Below are 15,859 nucleotides of genomic sequence, written 5' to 3'. Positions count from 1 at the left end.
CGGTGTTTGCTACTTTCGGTAAAAATAGAATGGTCAACTCGCGTGTCATACCTCGAGTATGTGTGCTTGTCAACAACTCAACCATTGCGACGCTCGTCATAGAACTGAACATACCTGAGATTTATATGCTGTCACAATTGAAATTTCTGATAGAAATTTTAACAGGAAATTGTTGTAAATCTACAAGCCCTACAGTGCCATTGGCTCAAATCGCATCTTCATGCCACATCAAATTTGAGAAACCCTGCTTTGATCTGATTCGGATCCAAATGCCATCATCTCATATCGAGAGACGCACAACGGCGATGATGAGATGTGATAGCTCTGATGGTACTAAATACCGATAGAAAAAAAACTAGAAATGAAAATGTCTATTTTCTCAACGCACCAAAGGATCGGATCACCGACAAGAGGCGTGATGAGATGTTTTGGATGCTGCTGCGCTGGCTGGTATACGGTGTTTTTGTTTTTGTTGATGGACCAACCAACAACGATGCAATGATGCGAAGATGATTGCTGCAGAGTGAGGGATCGTAAGGGCTATTTTTATCATTTCACATACATTTTACACACATATTTTTCAGCGGTCGGTATTTCCAATTGGCGAATGGGGACATGCACCTTTACGACCGGCTGCTGGCTGGTTGCAGCGAATGAGCGATTTTTCCGCATCAAACGGGAATGTTGGTTCGGGGCGTTTTTGTAGGGTTGAGCAGCTACAAAGGATGACATTTTACAGCGGCTAATAAAATGTTTCAGGCTAAAATATGCTATGTTTTCCGTTCGTACCTAGTCTAACAACTTTAAATGTTCATAGGATAAGAGACTGAACAAATGTTCAAAATTCGTCACCAATTTCACCATCGGAATCTGAGCAAACTCTGTAATCATTTTGAACTCATTTCAGAAATGTTGAAGCTTTGCAGACAAGTATCCTGTTTATTATTTGTATGGTATTTATCTGAACTAAACATTTAGGAAGAGAAAAAATCAAGTGTCAATACATTTCTGCTGAAATCTTTCCCAAAATATTTAAAACTTTTTAGATTGAAAACTATTTAGAAACCAATCGATAAACATTCTTCAAAGCGTCAATGCTTCATTAAAACTGTAAATGATTCAAATAGTATAATACAAATATATAGTATTAGCTTGTGATACAAAGATAATGCTTAATGAGGATTGTACTTCTGATCCTCGTCACGAAAGTCCACGCAATACGCCCTGAAGTTCACATTTTCATATTTACCTATCCCGTTTTTCTGCCAGGAATTCTTTACCCCTGGTTCCAACTAAAAACAGTACTTTTTTATTATTGTGATGCCCCTAAGAAACAAGCACAGAATTATTTTCATGCTCAAACATGCAGCAAATTCCAGTGGCACAGAGAATTCCATACCAACCATCCAAATACCCTTTTTGCGTTTTTTTTTCTTTTACAAACGGGAGCCAGACAACACCGAAGGCGACTAAAAGGAAAGCGCTCACTATGCTTTCCAACAATGTTGAATTCCACCCACCTGAATGCATTCTTTTATACCAACACGCTAACGCCGCTCTCAGCACTGAAATGTGTAAGAACCAGAGCAGAGAGTTGTCGGACAAAAGAGACACAAAACAAGCACGGCGATTACTCGCTTTATCCCAACTGGTAACATGACAAGATCTCGAACAATTTGTTGGAGACTTTCACGTTCTAAACCATTTCAAAAAATACAGGTTTCAGAAGATACAGTTTCCAAAGGAATTAGGAAAACTTTTTTGCCACAGAATTTTTGAAAGAAATTTCTAACGAAGTTTCTAAAAAAATCTTGAAAACTTTCACCAAAGAAATTGCGAGCTCAATTGTTGCCAAAACTGTCTTGGCAACAATTGAGCTCGCAATTTCTTTGGTGAAAGTTTACCAAAAGAATTGGCAAAAAAAATCCATAAATAATGTAGCAGGCTACGAATGAGTGTAGTCAGTTCTGTACCTTTTAACCCTCTAATACCCAAATTTTTGATTTTGATCTAAATATCATTTTTCGTCATCTAAAATCTATTTAAACATGTTTTGGAAGATGATTCTTTTTAATTCTCGATTTCGTGAATTTCAGTTTTTTATATTTCTAATTTTTATTTTTGAACATCCCCACACTTTTATATTTTTCCTGGAAGCCAATTTGGGGAACGGCTTTTTTGAGATGAAAACATTTTGAGATTTTATGATAATTGTTGAAATATTGTATTTTAAATTTTTTTCACAGAAAATTTTATTTTCCGCGAAAGTGTTTTTCAACTTCAAACCTCATTTTCGTCCATTTGACATTAACCAAACTATGTTTCAACGTTCCATGATCTATTATAGGCTAGTTTTCTGAAAAAGTTAATTGAAAAATTTCCCATTTTGGTCACTAACCTTTACAGGGCGGCGCCTGCAGATGAAGACAACCAGAATTTTCAAACCGCAGAAAATCACACAGGTCGCTAAATTTCGCATCTGATAAAACCAAATTTTTAATTTTCTCTACAATATCATCAAATATATGTACTTATTTCATCTGGTATGTGAAACTACATGGCTCTGGATCAGTGTGGTCTGGTTGTTCATCGAATTTGAGCTAATTTTGTTACTGTTATAGTCATTTTGTTTAATGACCATTGGGCGCGCAGTTTATTGATATCCGCTTATTAGGCCCACATTATCACATGTTGAACATCGAATATGTTAATTTTTATTTTTCAGTGCTAGAATGTAGACATTGACTGATACACTGTCATGAAAAAATAGTCATATATATCCCATATTTAGCGTGTAATAGTGCCTTGAACTTTTCGCATTTTTTCCTGCCGCACCCTGTATTTGCTTCTGAATATTTTCCCAATTATAGCAATAATTACACGTCTTGCTGTTTCAGTGGTTTATTACATTCTAAGCCAGTCTAATGTCAAACCTAATCTGTATCCTAAGTCAATGCCTACTATAGCCTACTACACCAATCTTATAAATTGATGTTTGAATTATTGGCAAAATAATTGGGATTCTTGTGAGAAAGGGCGATGGTGTCATTCAATATGTCCCAAAGTAAATCATTTACCTTTGTTCAAAACGTATCTGGGAGTAGAAATTTCATTTGTACTTTTTCTAGGTTGATTTCCAATCACTTTGAAGATTCAAATTTATGTGAATGTAGTGTATCGTATGGAGACATTGATCATATTATAAATAATTGTTTTAGGTTTATTGCACCGAGGAAAATATTATTTGAGAACATAATCAATCAATCAATAGCCTATTTCGTTTGATACTCCTCCTCTTCTCTTCTTGGCGTAACGTCCTCACTGGGACAAAGCCTGCTTCTCAGCTTAGTGTTCTATGAGCACTTCCACAGTTATTAACTGAGAGCTTCCTCTGCCAATGACCATTTTGCATGTGTATATCGTGTGGCAGGCACGAAGATACTCTATGCCCAAGGAAGTCAAGGAGATTTCCTTAACGAAAAGATCCTGGACCGACCGGGAATCGAACCCGTCACCCTCAGCATGGTCATGCTGAATACCCGTGCGTTTACCGCCTCGGCTATATGGGCCCTTCGTTTGATACTGTTTGCCTTTTTTTTGGTATTCTTTATTTTCAGGCTTGAAGGTTTAATTCTGATGACCCCCTGACCCCTACCCTCCCACCAAGATTTCAGGATTTGGCACGATGTTCCCTTTCAAGATGGTGGCTCTGCTATGGCTCACTGCAGTTTGAGCCTTTAGTTTTAAACTATCATTGTAACGTTTTTTTTTTTAAGATAAAGAGATTTTGTGCCTCTTTGGGAAAGATTTCAATCAATGCAGTAAAAAATCACTCAAAAGAGTTTTCCCTCTTTCAAAATTTTGAGGTAAAATAAGAGTTGCGATGGAGATCTCGATCGCGTTCATAGTTTGAAGGAAAAAGTGAAAAAAAAAAGCCGCGTGTTTGGGGCAGTTGCTATGGGGATCTCGATCGGGTGGCATTGTTCGACAAAAAAAAAACGAAAAGTGACGCGTGTTTGGGGCAGGCGCACATTATCCTTCCTTGGATGCACACTTGGTAGCCAACAGTATTGCAGAAAATTGAAGGAGTCAAGGAGTGGTTGCGGTCATTCAACGACATGGAACTGGGTGAGATCATTCCGATTTTTTTCTTTACATCCTAGAAGGAGTTGGGGTAATTTCGCCAATGCGTTTTCATCAGGACTCCTGGAGTCTGGTAATATTTGCAAATTAATCTTGTAGCTCTGGTGCTGGCCTAATATTGAAGCAATAAAAATGTTAGCAGAAAGTAATTGCAGTTCACCACAATCATTGAGCATATTGAAAATAATAATTGGCATAAATACCTCAACGACTGTCGATCACAGGTAACACATGGAACTACTCTTAGTAAAATACATAATTCTAAAAAAATCTAAAATAGCTATCTAAGCTTGAAAGTTTATTCTCCGTGTACTCCAAGTTCAATACTGTGGGAGTCGGTCGGTTTTCTCGGTACGGAGATGGGGACGCGAATATTGAATGCGGAATCAGAAGAGCGTGATTACTATCGTGGGAAAGTCAGGTTTCACGGTGAAGTAAACGATCAATGCGGTGGCGCGTTTAATATTCTGTGTATGTGCAGACTAGACTAGACTAGACTAAGTAAACGATCAATGCGGTGACGCGTTTAATAATGAACGATTGTTGACGTATGTGCAGTACCCTTACTATCGCGACCGAATAAATCATAATCGGGATGGAGACCGTGTCGTCTATTTTCATATAACTAGTGGATCATATCACCTACCAAAGGTGGCTCGAAGATCCCCGCCTTACCCTACCCTACTAACAAATACCCCTTCCTGAGACAACTGTGGGGATGCCACAGTGGTCCAGATTTGAAAATACCTGGCAAAAATTTCCAAATCATAGTAGTCTGCTAGTTTTAGCCCACATGAATGTATTGGAAAATGATTTAGCGCTCAATTTCATTTTAAAGGCATTTTCATTTTTTGTCGATTTCTTCGAACAAAATTGATGTTTTTCATACAATTTTACTATACACATATCATCATGGCGCTATTGTTTTGGCAGCTCTTGGCAGTTTTATTTTTCTTTAACCGATTCTGCATACATAAACGAGCATTTGAACGAAATCTCCCCGCGGGGAGTAGCGGGGAGCGATTTGTAAGACACTTTGAAGTCGAACTGTAAGAATTTCTCGTACTAATCATATGTAATGTCAATTTCGTAGCCAAAAGTGTAATTTTGATCTCTTGCTCCATTGCAGATATCTAATATACACAAGAACTTATAAATAAACTTTTGAAAGCAATTGTATTACTTGTATCAATAGACTTTTGTAGTGGTTGAACTTGTTTGTGTTCTTTATCAAAAATTCAGCACTTTTTCCATCAGCAGCTATTCAGTGCTGTAACAAGATACAAAATCAATATTTCCAAATTTTTTAAATGTTAGTTAGAGCTCCTGGTATTATGGATGAATGCTCAATATACTGTTTCCCATATAAGAAATTGGACCTCTGTGGATGCTGTGGATTCCACGGTTTCTAGTGACAACGGTTCGTCGAACTAACATTCCTTCCCTTTCCCGATGACCGTAAGGGCGTGACTGGCGCCGGTATTGACTTTAAAATATTGAACTCTCGAATTGTGCACATTGAGAGTGTGTAGGTAGTCCCCAGCACCATTCATTGGATCTCTGTGCAACTTCGATTGTTCTGGTCAATCACGGAGTAGCAACTACGATGTGTACGGTTATCTATGCTTTGCTTTCAAAATTTTGAGGTAAAATAAATAATAATAATAATAATAATAATACTTAATACTTGGCCATAGCACAGGCCCGAAAAAAATGGTGTTTTCGTGCAAAATGTTTTGACCATTACGATCTAATTAGAAAACATTTAACAATGAATTCAAATTACTCAAAAGGAAGACAAAAATCTACCTCTTTTGAGAATTTTCAAAATTCCCATTATAACGGGTGGATGTAGAAAAACAATTATGTTTGTATTGAGGAAATATTACATCACTCATCTCTCTTAACAATTTCATTACAATCAAGTAGTTTTTATGATGCTAATATGTAGTGATATTTAATCCAAATTTACGTAATAAATCAAAAAGAGTGGTGTTCTTTGTCATGCAATTTGGTATTTTCAACAAAACACATATTATTCACGAACCATTCGCAAACATCACCCTTATACTTATTCGTGTAACTTCATGAGATGTGTTGACTAGTCTCGAATTTTCCATCATCTGTGCATCAAAATAAATCTTTTAGATTTAATCACGTTAGTAGTTTTATTTTTCTCAATTGTAGATCTACTGACTTGAAGAAGTCAGCTCATTCTCTTTGTGCATGCAACTATTCGTCTTGACTTACAGCAGAATCAATCCTTCTATCTTTATCACTGGTTTCTCTCCCACAGTATGGTGCAGCATCCGAAGGCAAAGTCGATGTTTGCTGAAAGCACAAATTTTTCCTCCACTACTGTTGTTGCTGCCGTTAAATATTAATGGGCCACATTTTCTTCATCTCGACAGATTCCTCACACATCCCGTCCGTTTTGGTCCGAGTCCCGCCATCAAACCCCACCACCAGGCGCACTCATTTGCACGTTTGCTTTCCGTCAAATTTTGTTATTTTTCTGCCCGGAGCATTATTTTTCCTACACGTTATTTATTGAAGCACTTGCAGCTCAGCAGCCAGCATTCACTTCTTTCACTTCTTGGTTACGCGTTGGTACTCTCTCGCGATTATCTCACTGAATTCCACCCGCCACTACTGGAAAGTTGGTCCACGGAACAAACCAACCGGTTCGTCTCAAATCACAATTCGATAACTTGGGTGCATTTATTTTGAGATTCTCCTCCGTCCGTTGTCGAAATAACTGCGATGTTGGGGAGAAAAATAGATCCCCCGAACGGCATTTAGCAGCCAGCAGCACACTCCCAGAGCTCTAGCTAGACGAACGCGTAGGAGTAGAAGATTTTACACCGCGACGACGACATCGCACACCATTTCCGCACTCGCGCCGCACAGTCAGCCCAGCCACCCCAACAACAACAGCCAAGGTGCGGAAAATCCGTCCGAGAAGAGATGATGCGGGAAACGCAGAGTGTGCGAAAAGGAGGGAGGATAGAGAACACACCGAAAGCGCACAACGAAAAGGCACAACGGCCGGACCAACAAACCGATGATCAACGAACAACCGCAAGCTGCAAAGATTGAAGGAAAACTGCCAGCCAAGAAACCTCGACCGAGAAAATTGGCTGAAAAGTGGAAAACCAGTGGCGTCCACCACCCACCACCCACTACGACCGATGCCGGCATCCACCCGCTCTCGTTCGCTTGCCGTTTACATATGGGTTCGGGTTGTGTGTCTGTCTATCCCCCTCATGATACCTACAACGAAGACGGCTACAACAACGGATGTGAGAGTGTTAGTAAAGTGTCGTGAGATTGCCCTGCTGCACGCTCGTACCTACTACTGTTGATGGGAGATGTGGGTGATTTGTATACGCGCTTCATCAGGGTGGCAGTGTTGGCAGACGATCGATGGAGTTTGTAGAATACCTGAAACTGACAAAATGGCAAGATTCCTCCAGGAAAGAATGTAATCCACCAGAGTGCGATGACGTCACATTTTCGATTCCCGCATGTTGTACCAATGTTTAGGGAACTCAAATGCATTGTCAATGGGGGAACCCAATTGGGTTCTTTAGGGGTATCCAGATTATTCCATAATCGGAATCTCCGTCCAAAAAATAGTCGAAATCCAAAATTTCATCATTTTTGGTGCCCGGGAACTATTTTTAAAATGCATTTAAAGTTTGTATGGGGATTTTTTTTTGTTCGGGATGAACTGTCATTTTATCGATTGAACTGTCATTCTAGCCACAAAAATAGAAACTGTTTTGTTTATTTAACCATCAAAACAAAGGTATTGGAACGCAATAAAATCACGTTATACTCAGAAAAATGAGCTCTTTCTATTAGGATATAGAAAATAGCAATATTTTGTTCACTAAACAACCCAATTGATGTTGGCTGCAAAAAATCCTATTGGGTGGGAATAGGGATGTTATATACGTAGTGTAATCAGTATCGTACATTTTCATTCCGCCCTATTTTGCTTATCCTTTGACAGATACGCGTATTTCGACTACCACTTGTAATCTTCCTCAGTGTCAGTTATCCACTCAGTGGAGGACTGACACAGAGGAAGATTACAAGTGGTAGTCGAAAAACGCGTATCTGTCAAAGGATAAGCAAAATAGGGCGGAATTAAAAAGTACGATACATTTATTTGTTCAACATCATTAACCCTCTAATACCCAATCCCGCCTTTAGACGGGGTATAGTTTGAGCATTTTTGTAATTTTTGTTTCGTGGAAAATCATTTTTTTTATATTTTTGGCTGATATTTAGGACTGTTCTGTATATCTCAAAATAACTTTTGGTGTATGTTAAAGCGTATTTACATTTTTTAAAAATCATTGAAAAATTAATGTTTTAGTCACCTTTTGGAAGTCATTGTTTATTTTGTATTGAATCGCTACAATTAACATATTTTAAATTTTTCCCAAATCATTCTATCCTTGTTTAATAGTTTAAGGGAATCGAATACACTCTAAAATTATTTTCCTTAAAATTACACGGAAGATAAAATTTTCTATGAAAAAATTTTAAAATAATTATATTTCAACAATAATCATAAAATCTCGAAATGTTTTCATCTCAAAAAATCCGTTCCCCAAATTGGCTTCCAGGAAAAATATAAAAGTTTGGGGATGTTCAAAAATAAAAATGAGAAAAATCAAAAACTGAAATTTACGAAATCGAGAATTAAAAAGAATCATCTTCCAAAACATGTTCAAATCGATTTTTTTACTAGTTTATTTATTTGGTAGGCTCAGGCGTGTGTTACACTTTACGGAGCCGATTCTTCTATTTTTTGTTATACAGTAATATAAAAAAAATAAAACGAAAAAAAAAACTAATTATGATAAAACACTATTTCATCCACCGTGGTATTGGTTACGATGGCGATCCTCTGCTTATCCTCTTCGATTGTCGATTGTCGTTCTTTTTCATCTGAGATCCATTCGTAGGTTGGAATCCGCACCCTACACTTGTTAGGAGAAGAATCGGGTACGATGATGAGGCTGTCGTCGCTGTCGCTCATCGACGGGTTAATCTTCTTCTTGTGGGTCTGGCTGTCCGCAACGTCCGAATCTGGATCCGTATCGGACGACCGTTGTCGCTTAGCATCGATCTTTTTTGTTTTCTGCTGTTTCTTCTCGTCTGTGTTTTTACTGGTGTGAGAATCCGTATTGACCGCTGCTGCTGCTGCTGCTGCTGCTGCTGCTGCGAAAGATGCGCTTTTGTCTTCTTCTTCTTCTTTTCGGTCAGCAGTCTCAAGCACTGCCGTCGGCTGCTTCTGCGCTTTCGCGCACTGTCGTTCTCGAACTACTGGGCAACTTTTCTTTAAATGCGTATCTGACTTGCAGGCAAAACACTTCAGTGTTACTCCTTCGTAGTATATTCTACCTTTCCGATTGCGGAAATAGAGAATATCCGGAATCTCTTTCTCAATGTCCATGTAAAGACCACGAACACCAGTGAACATGTCCAGTTCACATTCTGCCGGGAACCGCTCACGTACGGTACGCTTCACTTTCCCATACCTCTGCATTACTGCTACTAGATCGGCATCGGACACTTCTGGAGGCAGATCGAACACGCGCACGTAGCGTGTATTCCCTGCTACCGACATACGGACATCCACTTTATTGCCATTGGAATAATGGAAAGGCAGTGTCTTGTCATTGTTAGCGAGCACAAAATTCATGGCTTCTTCGGTTTTGAAGCGGATGAAAACAGACTTTTCATCCGAAATCTTGTACGCTGTATCCATCAACGACGGGTCGCCGTTGAGCGTTTTGATAAAACGCACCATATCCATCACGGCTGGTTGCGCGGCGTCTCCAGGAAAAAGAAAAGCCAATGTATTTTTTACCGATAGACCCGACATTTCGATCGTACAATTCTATTGTTATACCACCAATTAACCGCGAGCACAAAAACGAACGAGCGAGTGAACAGAACGTCTGTCCGCTTCGAGATGTGGTCGTTGACTGATGAAAAATCGATTTTAGATGACGAAAAATGATATTTAGATCAAAATTAAAAATTTGGGTATTAGAGGGTTAAGACAAGACATAATCAACAATAGTACGCCACAATACTCGGTTTGTGGCTGCCGCTCTCCATCCTCGGTCGCGCCCAATGCTCGCCAGGTCACGCTCCACCTGGTCCGCCTATCGTACTCTCTGCGCTCCACGCCTTCTTGTGCCAACCGGATCAGTTGCAAACACCAGCTTTGCAGGGTTGTTGTCCGGCATTCTCGCAACATGCCCTGCCCACCGTATCCTTCCGGCTTTGGCCACTTTCTGGATGCTGGGTTCGCCGTAAAGTGCAGCGAGCTCGTGGTTCATCCTTCTCCGCCACACACCGTTCTCCTGTACACCGCCAAAGATCGTCCTTGCACGCGTCGCTCGAAAATTCCGAGTGCTTGCAGGTCTTCCTCGAGAATGGTCCATAGAGGACCACCGTTCTAATTAGCGTTTTGTACATGGTGTATTTGGTGTGTGGGTGAATCTTTTTCGACCGCAGCTTCTTCTGGAGCCCGTAGTAGGCCCGACTTCCGCTGATGATGCGCCTCCGATTTCCACGACTCACGTTGTTGTCAGCCGTCAGTAAGGATCCGAGGAACACGAATTCCTCCACCACCTCGAATGTATCCCCGTCTATCGTAACATTACTGCCCAGACGGATCCGGTCGTGTTCGGTTCCGCCTACCAGCATGTACTTTGTTTTTGAGGCATTCACCACCAGTCCGACCTTCACTGCTTCGCGATTCAGGCGGGTGTACAGCTCTGCCGCCGTTCCAAATGTTCTAGCGATAATGTACATGTCGTCCGCAAAGCACACGAATTGACCGGATTTTGTGAAAATCGTACCCCGGCTGTTGAGCCCGGCTCGTCGCATCACGCCTTCCAGAGCGATGTTGAATAGTAGGCAGGAAAGTCCATCACCTTGTCGTAGTCCCCGTCGAAATTCGAATGAACTGGATAGTTCACCTGAAACCCTTACGCAGTTTTGCACACCGGCCATCGTTGCTTAAATCAGTCTAGTCAGGTTCCCAGAAAAGCCATTTTCGTCCATGATTCTACATTGCTCTGCGCGGTCGATACTGTCGAATGCCGCTTTGAAGTCGATGAACAGGTGATGCGTTGGGACCTGGTATTCGCGGCATTTCTGGAGCATTTACCGAACGGTGAAGATCTGATCCGTTGTCGACCGGCCGTCAATGAAGCCGGTTTGATAACTTCCCACGAACTCATTCGTTTTAGGTGACAGACGACGGAAGATGATGTGGAATAGTACCTGGTAGGCAGCATTCAAAATAGTGATCGCTCTGAAGTTCTCACATTCCAAATGGTCGCCTTTCTTGTGAATGTGGCAGATTATCCCTTCCTTCCACTCCTCCCGTAGCTGTTCGGTTTTCCAGATCCTGACTATCAGCCGATCCATACAGGTGGCCAACTTTTCTGGGCCCATCTTCATGAGTTCAGCTGCGATACCATCCTTACTGTGGGAATGGCGTGTGACTCGTATGCGTGTCTTTAACAAACTGATTTATTATGCTCTCGAGATACTGTACAAAGGTATGGTGTGTGACTGTGTGTGTGATCTATGTTTGCGTCTATGATGTATATGAACATTAACGAGGGGCTATTAAGCACTAATCATGTTACATCTCCCCTTTTCAAAGAACATCAATAATACTCGTAGTCATTGTTTCGTGTAGAGCGAATCACTCGACCACTTCTTGTGCGTTGATCGACCTCGGCTTCTTCATGGACCTCGTTCGAAGATACCTCTTGGTGAACGGCCGCTGGAGTACGTTGTCCCTCTTCCGAGGATAGTTGGGGCGGCTACGGAACAGTTTCCAAATGCACAACCGAACCACCATTCGATACTGCACTTGATAGCTGCTGTGCTTTCCTTATATCCCGGACATTTCGGCGAACTATCTGACCATCTGCAAGTTTAACTTGGTATGACCTGGGTTGATCCAACTTCTTTTCGATTTCTCCTCTTTCCCAAGTCTTTGACTTCATGCTTCGTATCATGACTTGCTGCGTCTCAGTGAACTCTGGAGCCTCCTTGCTTCCTATGTCTGCATACTCCTTTTGTTGCCGACGTTTGGCTGTTAGATTCTCGGTAACTTTGTCGACCAAAGCTGGCTGCAAAACTTTCTGAGTGCTTGGCAAAGGTGTTCGCAAACGTCGTCCCATTAGCCGCTGACTGGACGATGCTAACTCTTTGTCTCTTGGGGTATTTCTGTATAACAATAGAGCTAGATCAATGTCCGTTTTGTCTTCAGAACACTTTTTCAGTAATGCTTTAGCGGTTTGGACGAACCTTTCTGACAGACCATTACTTCTTGGAAAGTGGGGACTAGAAGTGACGTGATCGAAAGACCATCGTTTACTGAGATGTGCAAACTCTCTTGATAAGTATTGCGGACCGTTGTCAGTATAGAGTACTCGGGGAATTCCATGACAAGCAAACCATCGTTTTAGAATCGCAATTACCGACCCACTAGTTGCTTCCTTCAGACGTTCGAAATCGAAGTATCCGGAGTAGCTGTCTGCTATCAATACGAAGTCTTGTCCCTGGAAGTGGAACAAGTCGGACCCGACTATTTCAAATGGTAGACTTGGCACCTCGTTGTTGATGATTGTGTGTTTCTGATTCGAATTTTGATGCTTCTGACAAACTATGCACGCGTTCACCATGCTTTTTATTTCCGTTGTCATTCCTACTCAAAACAGCTGTTGTTTCGCTCTATTGATACAACCTTGAATGCCTGTATGCCCTGAGTGAACGATCGTCAGCATCTTCCGTCGTAGTATTTTTGGGACAACAATTTGGTGTGATTTGAAAACCAGGCCTTCGTAACACGCTAATTTGTCACGATACCCAGGTAACCAATAAGCAGTTAAGGACAGACTTGCTAGAATCCCAAAATGGCCGCCACAATGGCCGACTTTGGCACCTACTCACGATTTCGAGGGCACAAATCTCTTCGTAAACAAAACCAGCGCACCTGAGCTTCTTATTTTAAGCTTATTACAAGTGAGCAAGAACAGAATAATAAAACACACTGTTGTTTGAAGCTTGCTTCTCGAGATTTGTGCGTCTGAAGTTCTGATGCACTGTTCAAGCGGGATTTCAAGACGTTTGTCCTTAAAGTGGCATTTATTTAGCAATACATGCGCCTTTACAGCAGGTTATTTAATGCCAATTTGCCGTATATGCGCCATAAATGCTACTTAAATGCAGATCTAGATGCAGATTTTGGCCCGATATACGGCTGATTAAATGCTTAACCTTCCTGTCCCTCCGATTGTCAAAAATAAAACAAAAATTTTCGCCCTGCTCATTTTCCCCGCTTCATACCTATTCTCCTCCCATTCTCTTCTCATTTTTCATTTTTTTTTCTCTCGCTCTCTTGTGCAACTTTTGATGTTTGGGGCACGTTATAGAAGGTTGTTAGTTTTTTTTTGCTAATTTCTGCGAAACCGGGATTCGATCACTCGACCCTCGGGTTGATGATGTAACAGAACCGTGCTACAGTATGATCTATAGATGATCAGATAATGTGCGTTGATTTTTTGATGTATTTGAGGCTCAACACCAGCAGTTGTCACAATCACGTAGAAGCTCTTTACACTGACTTTAGCAAGGCATTCGACCGCATTGATATTCGAATGCTACTCTTCAAATTGCAAAAAATGGGTATAGAACCCCGACTTCTTAAATGGCTTGAATCGTACCTTACAAACCGCCAACAAATAATAAAAGTCAAAGGAAAAACATCACATCCCATTCAAGTCACTTCAGGAGTGCCTCAAGGATCCCATCTGGGCCCTCTTTTATTTATTCTTTACATTAACGACATTTCCTTCATCCTGAAGAAAACAAAAGTGCTTATTTATGCCGACGATATGAAACTATATATGGAAATAAGGAATCAAGAAGACATCAACATATTTCAGAATGAAATTCGCATATTCCACACATGGTGTTCGAAAAACCTACTACAATTAAACATCAAAAAGTGTAATTTAATATCATTCAGCAGAAAACGAAACACACCAAATATATCAATTTCCTTAGGAATCAGTATGTGGAAAAATGTAGTAGAGTTAGGGATTTAGGAGTAATCTTAGATTCTAAACTTAATTTCAATGACCACTACAATACCATTATACATAGGGCAAATAACATGCTTGGCTTCATAAAACGCTTTAGCTTTAATTTTGACGACCCCTACACAATAAAAACATTATATGTTGCCTATGTTAGGTCAATTCTGGAATATTGTAACATTGTCTGGTCCCCATTTCAAAGTGAGCATATCGATCGAATAGAATCAGTACAAAAGCAATTTCTACTATATGCTCTTCGAAAATTAGGTTGGACTACTTTTCCTCTTCCATCTTATGAAGCGCGCTGTAGGCTTATCAATATTCAAACACTGAAGCAGCGTCGTGAAACTGCAATGGTTTTATTTGTTAACGACATCGTTTCGCAGCGAATTGATTCAACTGAAATCTTATCAAAATTAAACTTTTACATACCCTCACAACAATTGCGAAATCGACACTTGTTTAAAACTACCCATAGTCGCACAAACTATGCCAAAAATGAACCTTTGAATCAAATCATGAACATTTATAATCAACACTGTGAAACTATTGACTTAACTATGTCGCGGCATAATTTAAAGAAATATTTTAACACTATAAGAAATAACATCAGTAGTAGTACTTAAAATATTTAAAAAGCACAAATTATACACACATCCCCCAGCATACACTATTTATATATTTTCTTATATGTATTTTATTAATAATATGTACTATAGCTTTAAGAAATGAAACAAAAACTGTATGTATATGTACTAGTCTACGTTGTTTGACGAAACTGAATAAATAAATAAATAAATAAATAAATGAATAGCATCATTCATTACATAAGTAATTTCTGTTGATATTATATCCCAACATTTTACATAAAATTCTTTTGTCAATCCGTCAAGTCCAGGGGATTTCTTAGAAGCACTTGAACAAATGGATTTGAAAACCTCATCCACTGTGAACCTGTTCATCAAAGAATCGTTCGCTGCACAAGCATTGGGAATCGATTTTTGGGGTGAAAAATTAATATCATGATCGATGTGGGTTTCTTGAAATAGATTTCGAAAATAATCAAATATTTTGTGTTCAATGTCAGTAGAATCTTCAAAAGTGGTATCGCCTATCGTTAGTTTTTCAAATCTTGATTTTTGTCGTTTCTGAAATTTTTGTCCTACGTGGAAAGTACTAGTTTCTTCGCCTTGAATGTACGTTTCATTACATCTTTTGTAGAAGAATGAAAATTTTCGCTGATGTGATAGCATTTTCGCTTTAATTTTGTTGATATTTTTAAAAAGATCCCCTCTCGCACTACCGTAATCGTCGTAACATCTTTTGAGACAAAAATAGTAATATTCCATGGTTTCATTAAATACTCTGAATTGTTGTTTTGATTTCCATTTTAAAAACGAAATCAATTTGGGTTTTGCAAAACAAATCCACCAGTCCATCCAAGATCTATGAAAACGTCGACGACTTGTCCAATAAATCCATTTAGTTTGTAACTCAGCTAGAACTTCATCATTCAAGACCTCTGCCCTGCATGTCCAGACGCCCCTACCATCTCTTTTACT

General features: G+C 39.9%; 1 protein-coding gene across 9 annotated transcripts in view; it reads right to left on the bottom strand.

Annotated features, from left to right (window-relative positions):
- LOC109410691 (uncharacterized) overlaps positions 1-7,374 on the bottom strand; it is a 61,481-nt gene extending 54,107 nt beyond the window's left edge. For 2 of the 9 annotated variants that reach the window (XM_029874718.2, XM_029874713.2), the window contains exon 1: positions 6,684-7,374. The gene's annotated coding sequence lies outside the window, so the exon portion shown is untranslated. Of the gene's footprint in view, positions 1-6,393 lie in introns of all 9 variants that reach the window. The other 7 variants (XM_062860780.1, XM_029874711.2, XM_029874705.2 and 4 more) reach the window with 5 other exon arrangements.
- Positions 7,375-15,859: the final 8,485 nt, after the last annotated feature.

The sequence above is a fragment of the Aedes albopictus genome, chromosome 3 (assembly GCF_035046485.1).
Source record: "Aedes albopictus strain Foshan chromosome 3, AalbF5, whole genome shotgun sequence".
Classification (NCBI taxonomy): domain Eukaryota; kingdom Metazoa; phylum Arthropoda; class Insecta; order Diptera; family Culicidae; genus Aedes; species Aedes albopictus.
The sequence above is the reverse complement of the archived record's forward strand: the minus strand, read 5'-3'. Positions and strand labels throughout refer to the sequence as shown.